Source organism: Silurus aristotelis (assembly GCF_946808225.1).
Source record: "Silurus aristotelis genome assembly, chromosome: 28".
Lineage (NCBI taxonomy): Eukaryota > Metazoa > Chordata > Actinopteri > Siluriformes > Siluridae > Silurus > Silurus aristotelis.
Window position 1 is genome coordinate 7,940,259 of NC_139601.1, and position 12,094 is coordinate 7,952,352.

The window sequence follows — 12,094 nt, forward strand, 5'->3', positions numbered from 1 at the left end:
TATTTGTTCATATATTATTGTTAGGTGGCAATTCTCTATGATTGAACACCTTGTGGTTTTGAACTGTCTAAAAATTTCATTTACCTCATAATTTCCAGATATTTTACAAAACTTCCATTAGAAGGAGCTATAATATTAAAATAAAATACTGCTTGTCACATTTTTCAATTTGTTTTAATATAATGTCAATGGCTTGAATGGGTGATTATTTGAAAAACATATTAAATGGCACTATTATAGACATCATTTTGTGTCTCAAAGACAATGCACTCTGCTTCAAATCATTTACTCTAAGTAGGAAAATTAAATATATAAATGTATTCTTGAATTAGGTTTAGAACATCAAATATTCTCCCCAAATAAAGCTTAATGAAATAAACTAAAACTTTGGTTTCACAGAAGGAGCTAATCATAAACCTGTTCAGTGAGTTTATTAAAATGCTATATATATATATATATATATATATATATATATATATATATATATATATATATATATATATATATATATATATATATATATATATATATAGCATTTTGACACCACCGAACCTCCTCTTGCCATTTTAAATTTCAAGACAAAAGTGCTGTCTGTCAAAAAAATTTACAGTCTGTAAAGCTAATCTCCAACTCTATTTAAAAATCATTTTGATACAAGTAACAAGAAAAGCAGCAGCAAGTTGGGATCATCTCAATCTTAAAAATGGTATTTTGCCCATGACAAATTTTAGACAGTGGTGGTACAAAGTACAATGTACTTGAGTAAAAGTAGAGTTAAAAGTGGTCCCTTAAAACTTTTACTTAAGTAAATGTATAAAAGTATTTGCTTTCAAATGTACCTAAGTATTTAAAGTACTATGATTTATTATGATTATAATGTTCTTATTATCATTTTGTCAAAAGACTCTTGCTTACTCATCTCAGTGTATGTGAATATACTTTAATGTGACTGAACACCAAATGTATTATATGAGTCAAACACAGATTGATATCTATAAATATTATAATAAGCCCAAAATGGTTTTTTTCAAGTACTTAAAAAAAAATCATGCAAATAGGGCCAAGAGTGTTGTGGGAGTCAGGAGTTTCTTCCATCATTTATTCCTATCAAAATACATACAAAAACTGTATGTTGGTGCTAAGTTGATACCACCAAGTGGCAATCAAAAGAAGTACAAAACAGAGCGTGCGCTCTACCCTGATTGGTGGCTTGCTGCGTGCTTGATAAGTTTTTATCAACTCAGAAATAAAAAGGAACGGCTGATTTTGCAATATGTAGTTGGGTAAAAAGATATAAGACTTTGCAATGTAGTGAAGTTCAAGTAAAAGTCTCCCCTTACAAAGAAATCAACAGTCTAGAATTTATATAGTAGGTTTATTTTTACAGAGACAGAATAAAATAAAAACAATAAATTATTCTAAATTATTCCTGTCCTTTTAGAAAATAACTCCTAATATCAACTCATTATGTGTATAAAAGACACTCATCACAGAATCAAGCTCTTTGAATCAAACCTCTCCAGCACCATGGGAAAGATAAAAGAGCTTTAAAGGACGTCAGGGACAAGATTGTAGACCTGTACAAGGCTGGAATGGGTTACAAGGCCATCAGCAAGAAGCTTGGTGAGAAAGAGACCACAGTTGGCGCGATAATGTGAAAATGGAAGAAATACAAGATAAATCAGTCTCCCTCGCTCTGGAGCTCTATGCAAAATCTCACCTCATGGGGTAAGGAAGATTCTGAGAAAGGTGAGGGATCAGCCCAGAATTACAGCTTGTTAATGATCTCAAGGAAGCTGGGACCACAGTCACCACGAAAACCATTGGTAACACACCGAGGTCTTTCTGCTCAAAACTGCACATGAACAGGGCTTTCTGAAGTTTGCCAGTGAACACCTGAATGATTCAGAGAACACTTGGGAGAATGTGATGTGGTGAGATGAGACGGTCAGATGAGACCAAAATTGAGGTTTTTGACATCAACTCGACTCGCTGTGTTTAGAGACAGAGAAATGCTGAATATAACCCCAAGAACATTATCCCCACTGTCAAATATAGAGCAGGAAACATTTTGCTTTGGGGCTTTTTCTCTGTTAAGGGTACAGGAAGACTATATCACATGAACGGGGCCATGCATTGCAGAATCTTGCATGAGAACCTTCTGGCCTCAGACAGAATAGTAAAGATGGGTCGTGGATGGGTCTTTAAGTCCAGACACAGATGAGGCTCTCTAAAACACTTGGTTGATTGAGAGGGCTACTACACTGAGGATCAATGTTTGCTTGGGACATACTGCACCTCTCGCTGTGCACTGTATTCCACACATCCTGGTCCACATCCCAAAAGGAGGGCTCTTTGGACTGAACCTTTTCTAGGGGCCAGGAAGACACTCAGCTACAGAATACAAACATGGAGGACACATACTTTTACTCCCAAGACAAACAAGCACTTTTCCACTCTTAATCTCCCTTATACTGATTTATTACAGGTGTTACCATTTAGGCAAACACACACACCTGGTATCGACCTGGTAGGACTATTATTCCAACCACTAAGGACAGATTCATAAATAACCTGCCTGATTTATCTCAGTTTCACATTAAACCCATAAATGCTGATCATCTTGATGAGATGGCGAACAACATAGACCTTATCCTCACTAGCACTTTAGACACTGTTGCCCCCATCCGGTTAAAAAAGGTTCGAGAACAAGCACCTGCACCTTGGTATAATAGTCATACGCATGCCCTAAAGAGAACAACACGTAATCTGGAGAGAAAATGGAGGAAAACTAAATTGGAGGTATTTAGAATTGCGTATAAAGACAGTATGCTTAGCTACAGACAGGCGCTAAAAGCTGCTAGAGCTAAACACCTGAGCAAACTCATAGAAAATAACAAAAACAATCCCAGGTTCCTTTTCAGTACAGTCGCTAAATTAACAACAAATCAGGGATCTGAAAAATGTGTTCCATCACAGTTTAGTAGTGAAGACTTTATGAATTTCTTCACTGAAAAAATAGATAACATTCGAAAAACAATTGTGGCAGTTCAACCTCTGACAGCATCTCCCGACACAATCGTACTTACAACCCCACAACTACACTGTTTTACATGTATAGGACAGGAAGAGCTGTATGATGCTATTATGAAAGCTAAATCAACAACATGTCAGTTAGATCCAATTCCCACTAAACTACTGAAGGAAGTGTTATATACAGCTGGTGAGCCTCTTTTAAATATTATTAACTCCTCACTATCGTTAGGTCATGTCCCTAAATCCCTCAAGTTAGCAGTTATTAAGCCCCTCATTAAAAAACCTAATCTGGATCCAAACACGCTATCGAATTACAGACCAATTTCAAATCTCCCATTTATGTCTAAGATTTTAGAAAAGATTGTCGCTGCCCAGCTATGTAACCACTTGCAGGAGAACAATATCTTTGAAGAGTTTCAGTCAGGTTTTAGGCCCCATCATAGCACAGAAACTGCTCTAGTTAAAATCACTAACGACCTGTTTTTAGCTTCAGACCAAGGCTACATCTCCCTATTAGTTTTACTAGATCTTAGTGCTGCGTTCGACACTATAGATCATGATCTTCTCCTCGATCGCTTACAGAATTACATCGGTATTCAGGGACAGGCATTAAGCTGGTTTAAATCCTACCTGTCCAATCGTTACCATTTCGTAAATTTAAATGGAGAGCTATCCAGGATAATGCTAGTAAATTATGGCGTGCCACAAGGGTCAGTTCTGGGACCCCTGCTTTTTACAATATACATGCTTCCATTAGGAAATATTATTAGAAGGCATGGAATTAGCTTCCATTGTTATGCTGATGATACCCAGCTATATATTTCATCCAAACCAGGCGATACAGCTCAATTAGCTCGCATAACTGAGTGTGTTGAAGAAATAAGAGATTGGATGACCCATAACTTTCTGCTATTAAATCCTGATAAAACGGAGATTTTGCTCATCGGCCCAAAAAATAGTACACAGAAGCTCCAGCATCTCAGCCTGCATTTAGACGGTTGTTCTGTAACTACTAGTTCAACGGTAAAAGACCTGGGAGTTATTTTAGACAGCAACTTATCTTTTAAAAATCACATCAATCAAGTTACAAAAACGGCCTTCTTTCACCTTAGAAATATTTCTAAGCTAAGAAATATGTTATCTATATCTGATGCAGAGAAGCTCGTCCATGCGTTTATGACCTCTAGAATAGACTACTGTAATGCATTACTAGGTGGATGTCCTGCATCATTAATAAACAAGCTTCAGTTAGTTCAGAATGCCGCAGCAAGAGTTCTTACTAGGTCAAGAAAATACGATCATATAACCCCAATCTTATCGTCCCTACATTGGCTTCCTATTAAGTTTCGAATAGACTACAAACTACTGCTACTCACTTATAAAGCACTAAATGGTTTGGCTCCCATGTATCTATCCAGTCTCTTAACACGCTACAATCCGTCACGCTCCCTGAGATCTCAAAACTCTGGGCTTCTAGTAGTTCCTAGAATAGCAAAGTCCACTAAAGGCGGTAGAGCATTTTCACATTTAGCTCCTAAACTCTGGAATAGTCTTCCTGACAGTGTTCGGGGTTCAGATACACTCTCCCAGTTTAAGTGCAGATTAAAAACATATCTTTTTAGCAAAGCCTACACATAACACACATCACACACATCACATCACAACCTTGTGCTCCAGAACATCTGATCACATGCACATTATCAACTTGTGCTGTTAATATCATGAACAGCAGCTACGCTAATTCCTCTCCACTGCTTCTCTTTCTCTCCCCATCCCGAGGCTTCCTGAGGTTTGGCCAGCTCCAGTCACGTCCCACCTCGTGAAGATTATGGACCTATGGATGATCATGGAGAAGTAGATGCCGAGTGTTTAAAGGCCCTGGCATGGAGAAGCTGATGCTGGATCTATGATGATCACAAATTGTTCTGTATTGTTGAAAGATTTATGACCAAACTTTTGATGTCACCCATATGAGGATGGGTTCCCCTTTGAGTCTGGTTCCTCTCAAGGTTTCTTCCTCATATCATCTAAGGGAGTTTTTCCTTGCCACTGTCGCCACGGCTGCTCATCAGGGACAAACGCACACCATTCACCTTCACTGTTGTTTTCTGTAAAGCTGCTTTGAGACAATGTCTGTTGTGAAAAGCGCTATACAAATAAACTTGACTTGACTTGACACACACACACACACACACACACACACACACACACACACACACACACACACACACACACACATCATTTAAGAGACTCTTAGTCACACACTCAATGTAAAGAAATATATTCACTGTTGATGTTTACCAAGCCTTTATGTTGTTTTACCTCCAACCTTGTTTCTGTTTTTTATATTTCCCTGCCTACATATGCCTATTTGTATCTACTGACATTAATGATTATCATCAATGAATAAATAATTAATTAGTGATTATTTGAGTATTCCCCAAGTCTGCAACCTAGTGAACCAGTGTTGATTTATTTATTGATAGAGACTCAAAGCAATGCTGTAAATGATAAAGTAATTGGTTGAAATTCTTTATTAGTAGCTTTAAATTTGGCCTGAGACAGCAAACATGCTTTAAACTGAAATCAGGAAATATCGGACAAATCAGAATTTAATATATAAAGAAATCAATATCCAATATTCTGCATTATTTCTAGCTTCCTATTTTAAAGTAAACAAATTTTTAACTACAATTTTAACAGCTTTGTAAAATAGATCAGATTTTCCTCCTCTCTTCTGGTGAAGCATATGTTCAGATGACACCTGATTTGACCTAACCATCCGTGTGCTGGTCCAATGTATTTAGTTTTACTGTGGAGCATAGTGGGCAAATCTCATGCTAATTACACAGTCCCTGTGGGTTAAACCCATTCAGAATGAGGAAAGGATGGGTGGTGGTAGCTGGACTTTATCTAGCCACAGCAGTTTTGTGCTTTTGGGCCCTGAAGGGAAAACAAGGTTCCTCCAGGACCACGGTGATATTATTTTTAAGTGTCTCTATTTAAAGTATATATAATATTATATCAATGAAAAAATATAGCTGCAAGCAGCGATGGCGGGCCCTCGCGCATTTGTGTATCGCTATACCGTGCCTCCCAGAAAACAATGCACGGTGGGCAAGTGCATCAAGTGGGTAAATATCAGTGGACTATTTTATGTTGTTACTGACCCATTTGGGGACTGTAGGTAAAAGAAACCCCACATTTTATACAAACGAGGGCGCTAGTGAGCCACTTAAGAGACACACCGTTGTCCGACCTTTGTGTCCACAGTTAACAGCCGACAAATGTGATGTATGTGTCAAATTTCAAGTTAATCTAAGCACGCCAAAAGCCTTAAATATGCCTGAAATAAAAGTAAAGTTTGACGCTTTGCCATGGGAACGGCGTTCGAGATATCAAAAATCCCTTTGCAATTTATCATTTACAATGTCTCGGCATCATGGTGATTACGTTTGGTGGCAATCGCATGAATATCCTGGGAGGAGTATTTAAAAGTTCACCACATGCAACTGTAAACAAATCCACCTTTTGTGACTGACACACTTCCTGGTGCCTGTTGGAGGCGCTATGTCCGAGATTCACAATAGGCACATCGATGCGATCGGAATCCTTGGCCGAACATACACACCGCGTGTCATCTGAATAAGACATTTTTTGCTTTAGATATTAGACACTTCCTCTTTCCCTGAATTCGCCATAAATTTGTCGCCTCGCCATGGCAGCACCGTTCGAGATATCAAAAATCCCTTCACAATTTAGCAAGGGCAATGTCTCGGCATCATGTTCATCACGTTTGATGTCAATCGCATGAATTCCCTAGAAGGAGAATTTAAAAGTTCACCGCATGCACTTATAAAACAACCCAACATGGCCGACTTCCGGTTGGGCGGGGCTAATAGGCTTGATTGTAAAAGTTGTTCGGGTCGATGAGATCTATATGCAAACCAACTCTCGTACATGTGCGTACATGTGTGCCCGATCTGTGCACCAATATTTGTTTTTGCATTACAGGGGGCGCTACAGAGCCCTACTGCCATGCCTATGTTCCAGCCTTTGACCGGTCCTAAAGGCAGACGACTGTGGTGTCTGTGCCAAATTTCTGGTGTTTTCGAGCATGTTAAGGCACCCAAAGTGCACGCCAAGAGCTTAAATACGCCTAAAAATGAAAGTAAAGTTTGACGCGTTGCCATGGGAACAGCGTTCGAGACATCAAAAATCCCTTCGCAATTTAGCAAGTCCAATGTCTCGGCATCATGTTCACCACGTTTGATGTTAATCGCATGGATTCCCTAGGAGGAAAACAATAGGGCTTCGCACCATTCTGGCCTGCTCCTCGGTGCTCGGGCCCTAATAACAGGCTTGTACAAGCCTGATGTCGCTGGCCTCAAGATGGCGTCAGAGTTCTAATCTCTTCGTTTCACCACATGTTGCTTCAATAGTAAAAACAATATCTTATATTCTCACTATATTCTCACAATGTGTGTAGTTTTCCTGCAAATGTATTAATATAAATTAATGCTAATTGCTATCCTTTGATATGAGGTTAATGACAAACTAATTTTTAATTATTATTATATTATTAATAATAAAAAAAAAGAAAACTGAAAACAACAACCATACATGGCATAGGTCTAGGCATTTCACAAATTAAAAAAAAAAAACTACTAACCACGACTCGACTAACACAAGGCAGAAGAATATGCTTGCATAAAGGCCTTAGAACTCAAGACAAATGGCATATGATCTCTCTGAACTACTTCAGATCAAGAACCACCAGATTACCAGGGACACCAATGACACAAAAACACACATTAAATTCCTTATCCAGCACATAAAACTTGGATGTGCACCAGTCTTCTATAAAAGAAATACTGATTTGCTTATTTTCCTTGATAAACACAGTTGATTATGAATGATGTATGAATTTGTATATTTATTTTGGGATAAATAAAGCGATTAATCTATTTAAAAACGTTCCTTATTTTTGTACAGTAATGGATTCTTAGTTTTGTTTGGAGTTTGGAGTTGTTAAAGGGCTATCAACAGAGTTTGTAAAGGCCATTAATAGGCTGAGCAAGCAAACCAACTATAAAATACTATAAAAGAAGAAAATAAATTTACTGGTTGGATTAAACTCAGTGGTAACTGACATTAAATAGGATAAACTACACAGTGTTTATTTTAAAAAAGGGAAAACACATTTAAAACTAACTAATACATCTCTACAAGTTTCATAGCCCCTGATAATGTGGCTTAAAAATGTCTGCAAAATATGAGTAACATAGACTTTTTAATACTCAGCTTATTAGTCACAGCTGAAGGCAGATGTCCAGCCTTTCAGTTTGCTAAAAGAAAGAGATGGGTGAGCTGAAGAAGAAAAGTAAAGCAGAAACTGAGCATTATTAAATGTTTCTGCTCACTATTACCCTTTTCAAGAAATTAAAGATGGATGCAGATTAATAAAAATTTCTTCTCCTCTTATAAATGCATAACATGCACATTTAACTTAAGGAAATGGTACTGTAGCTCAGTGCTTAGGGAATTTGACTTTGGGGCAGAAAGTCATGAGTTTAAATCCCAGCAATACCAAACTGCTACTGCTGGGCCCTTGAGCAAAGGTCAGTTGTATAACTGTATTTAATAAGTAACTGATAACAAAATGTTTAAATTAGTTGTAATTTTAGAAAATCCTAAAGCATTTTCTTTATTTTTGGTGGATACTGTTTACAAGGTTACTGCTCCCTTGACTTTTATTTTATTGGGACAAACTTAAAGGGTGTGACCTGGCTGCTTTAGACAGCAATAGCTAATTTAGTGATGCAAAAAAAGTCAAGTCAAGTCAAGTCAAGTTTATTTGTATAGCGCTTTTCACAACAGACATTGTCTCAAAGCAGCTTTACAGAAATCAACAGTCAAGGTGAATGGTGTGCATTTATCACTGATGAGCAAGCCATGGCGACTGTGGCAAGGAAAAACTCCCTTAGATGTAATGAGGAAGAAACCTTGAGAGGAACCAGACTTAAAAGGGGAACCCATCTTCATTTGGGTGACATCAAGAGTTTGTTCAAAAAATTTTCAACAATACAGAACACTGGAGAGTGAGAACTAACATAAGCACTGGAGTATAAGATTATAAGTAAATGTTCTTTCAACAGTCTTTGGTATAAAAGTAGGAGCTACTGAGCTCAACATTTGTGATCATCACAGATCCAGCATCAGCTTCTCCATGCCAGAGCCTTTAAACACCTCAGGAAGTCCAATGTCAAACTCCACACATGCAGTGGGATCAAATTGGCACTGGTACGTCTCTAGATGGTTCAGGATGTTTGCGAGTTTGGCATCTACTTCTTTAAAGTCCTTAATCTTCATGAGGAGGGACGTGACTGGAGCTGGCCAAACCTCAGGAAGCCTCGGGATGGGGAGAGAAAGAGAAGCAGTGGAGAGGAATTAGCGTAGCTGCTGTTCATGATATTAAAAAGAAGGTACTGCAAGTGTAAAATGTGTATACCCACAGCAATCTTCTATTCATGTAGTGTTAAACATGCAATATATCCTGTACAAGAAGGAATTCTATTAAAGAGCAGTGTGTGACCTTCCTTCCTTCCTTCCTGCTGTAAAACTGATTTAGGCAGCTGCACATTTAAATTGAGAGTGGGATTTGCATAAATGACATATTTATTCAACCCCAAGTTGGGACACTGTGTAAAAAGGTGAGAAAAAAAACCAACAAAAAATCTCATAAACCCATATTTTACACAAAATAGAACATGAGATATGTAGAACTGAGTAAATGTACCATTTAAAAAAAAAGAGTCATTTTAAATTTGATGGCTTAATAAAAGTTGGAATGCTGCAACAAAATTTGGAAAAAGTAAGTGTTATTAAAATTAAACAGTTCGAGAAACATTTTCAACCAATTAGGTAAACTATCAGGTCAGTAAGATGATTGGGTATTAATAGTGTATCTTAAAGAGGCAGAGTCTCTCAGAAGTAAAGATTGGCAGGCCTGTTAACGACTATGTCTACAAATTGTGGAACATTTTCAGAATTATGTTCCTCAACATAAAATTGCAAAACTCATCATTTACAGTACATAATATCATAAGTACCTGGAGAAATCTCTTTGCATAGCAAGGACAAGGGAGAAAATAAGTATTGGATGCTTGTGATCTTTGGGCCTTCAGGTGGCACTGCATTGCAACAGTCATAATTCTGAAAATAATCCAACATGCCTGCTGTCTAGACCTTTTACCATTTGAAAACATTTGGAGCATCAGGAAAAAAAAAACACAACAAAGGATACCAAGTACTGTTGAGCAGCTAGAATTCTATTTCAGAAACATATAGGACAACATACCTCTCACAAAACTTCAGCAACTGGTTTCCTTAGTTCTCAGTTGTATACAAACTAAAGACATGATGCTACACAGTGGTAAACATGGCTCCATCTCAACTTTTTTGAGACCTGTGGCAGCCATAAAATTATTTTCTTTTTTTTTAAATAGTATTTATTCTGAGTTTAAACATTTGATATGTTTATTTTTCGTTTTATTGTGAAAAAAATATAGATTTATGAGATTTGCAAATCATTGCATTCTGTTTTTTGTTGCATTTTGCACATTGTCCCTAACTATTTTGGAATTGGAGTTGTATTTTACACACTCATACTTGTCACATATAAATTTTTTTTTTATCATTTTCTACGTATAATACCCTTTTTACTGTTGATGTAAATCAGTTTTCATTTTAGGTTACTTTTAATTACAATACATAAGGCACTCCTATATATGGCCTCGATTTGCTCTCAAAATAGCCTTAGCTGATCGTGCCATGTATTCCATAGAATGTTGGAAACATTCTTTCGAGATTCCAGTCCATTGCATCATGAAATTCCTACAGATTGTTCAGGCACACTTTCATGTTTTTTATGCATTTTTAGATAGATAGATAGATAGATAGATAGATAGATAGATAGATAGATAGATAGATAGATAGATAGATAGATAGATAGATAGATAGATAGATAGATACAACTTTATTGTCATTGCATAGTACAGGTACATAGCAATGAAATGCAGTTTGGCATCTACCAGAAGTGCAAAATGTAGCAGTCGTGCAAAAGTGCAAATAAATATATGGCATATTTACAGCAAGTTATAGTGATAATATGTAAACATATGTAAAGTAAATAAATACAAAGGCAGTAACAGTGCAGAGATGTGTGGACATCAATTTAGAGTACAAGTCGAATAAACAGTCTACTATATATATATATATATATATATATATATATATATATATATATATATATATATATATATATATATATATATATATATATATATATATATGTAAATATATATACACACACAGGTTATATACACAAATGAATGAAATGTTGGGCAGAATGTACAGTAATGATATAAGTATACACAGATAAAAATAGTGCAGATGTAATGAGGAGTAAAAGATATACTATGTAATATGTACATGTATTGTACAGAGGTTATATACAGTGTTTTGTTTTGTTTTGTGTTTGTTTTGTGGTGATTTTGCGGTGTAGTGTAGAGTTCAGTAGTGTGATGGTGGATGGAAAAAAGCTGTCCCTGAACCTGCTGGTTCTGGTGCGCAAGTTCCTGTATCTCCTTCGTGATAGAAGGAGGTTAAACAGTTTGTGACTGGGATGTGAAGAGTCCTTGATAATGTTGTGAGCTCTGCGCAGACATCTGCTGTGGTGAAGGTGCTCAATGGCAGGTAGTTGGGTGCCAGTGATGCGTTGGGCGGTTTTGACCACCCTTTGCAGGGCTTTTCGTTCACTCAGAGTAGAGCCTCTGTACCATACGGAGGCTCTACTGTGAGTGAACGAAAAGCCCTGCAAAGGGTGGTCAAAACCGCCCTGTTTAAGGTTAAAACTGTTTAAGGTTTCACTTTCATTTTCCCACGCCAAAAGTTATACTGAAGAACTCTGAACTCATTGTCTTGTTAATGAAACCAGTTTGAGGTGACTTTTGCTTTGTAATATGGTGAATTTCAGCATGAAAATGCACTATATTAC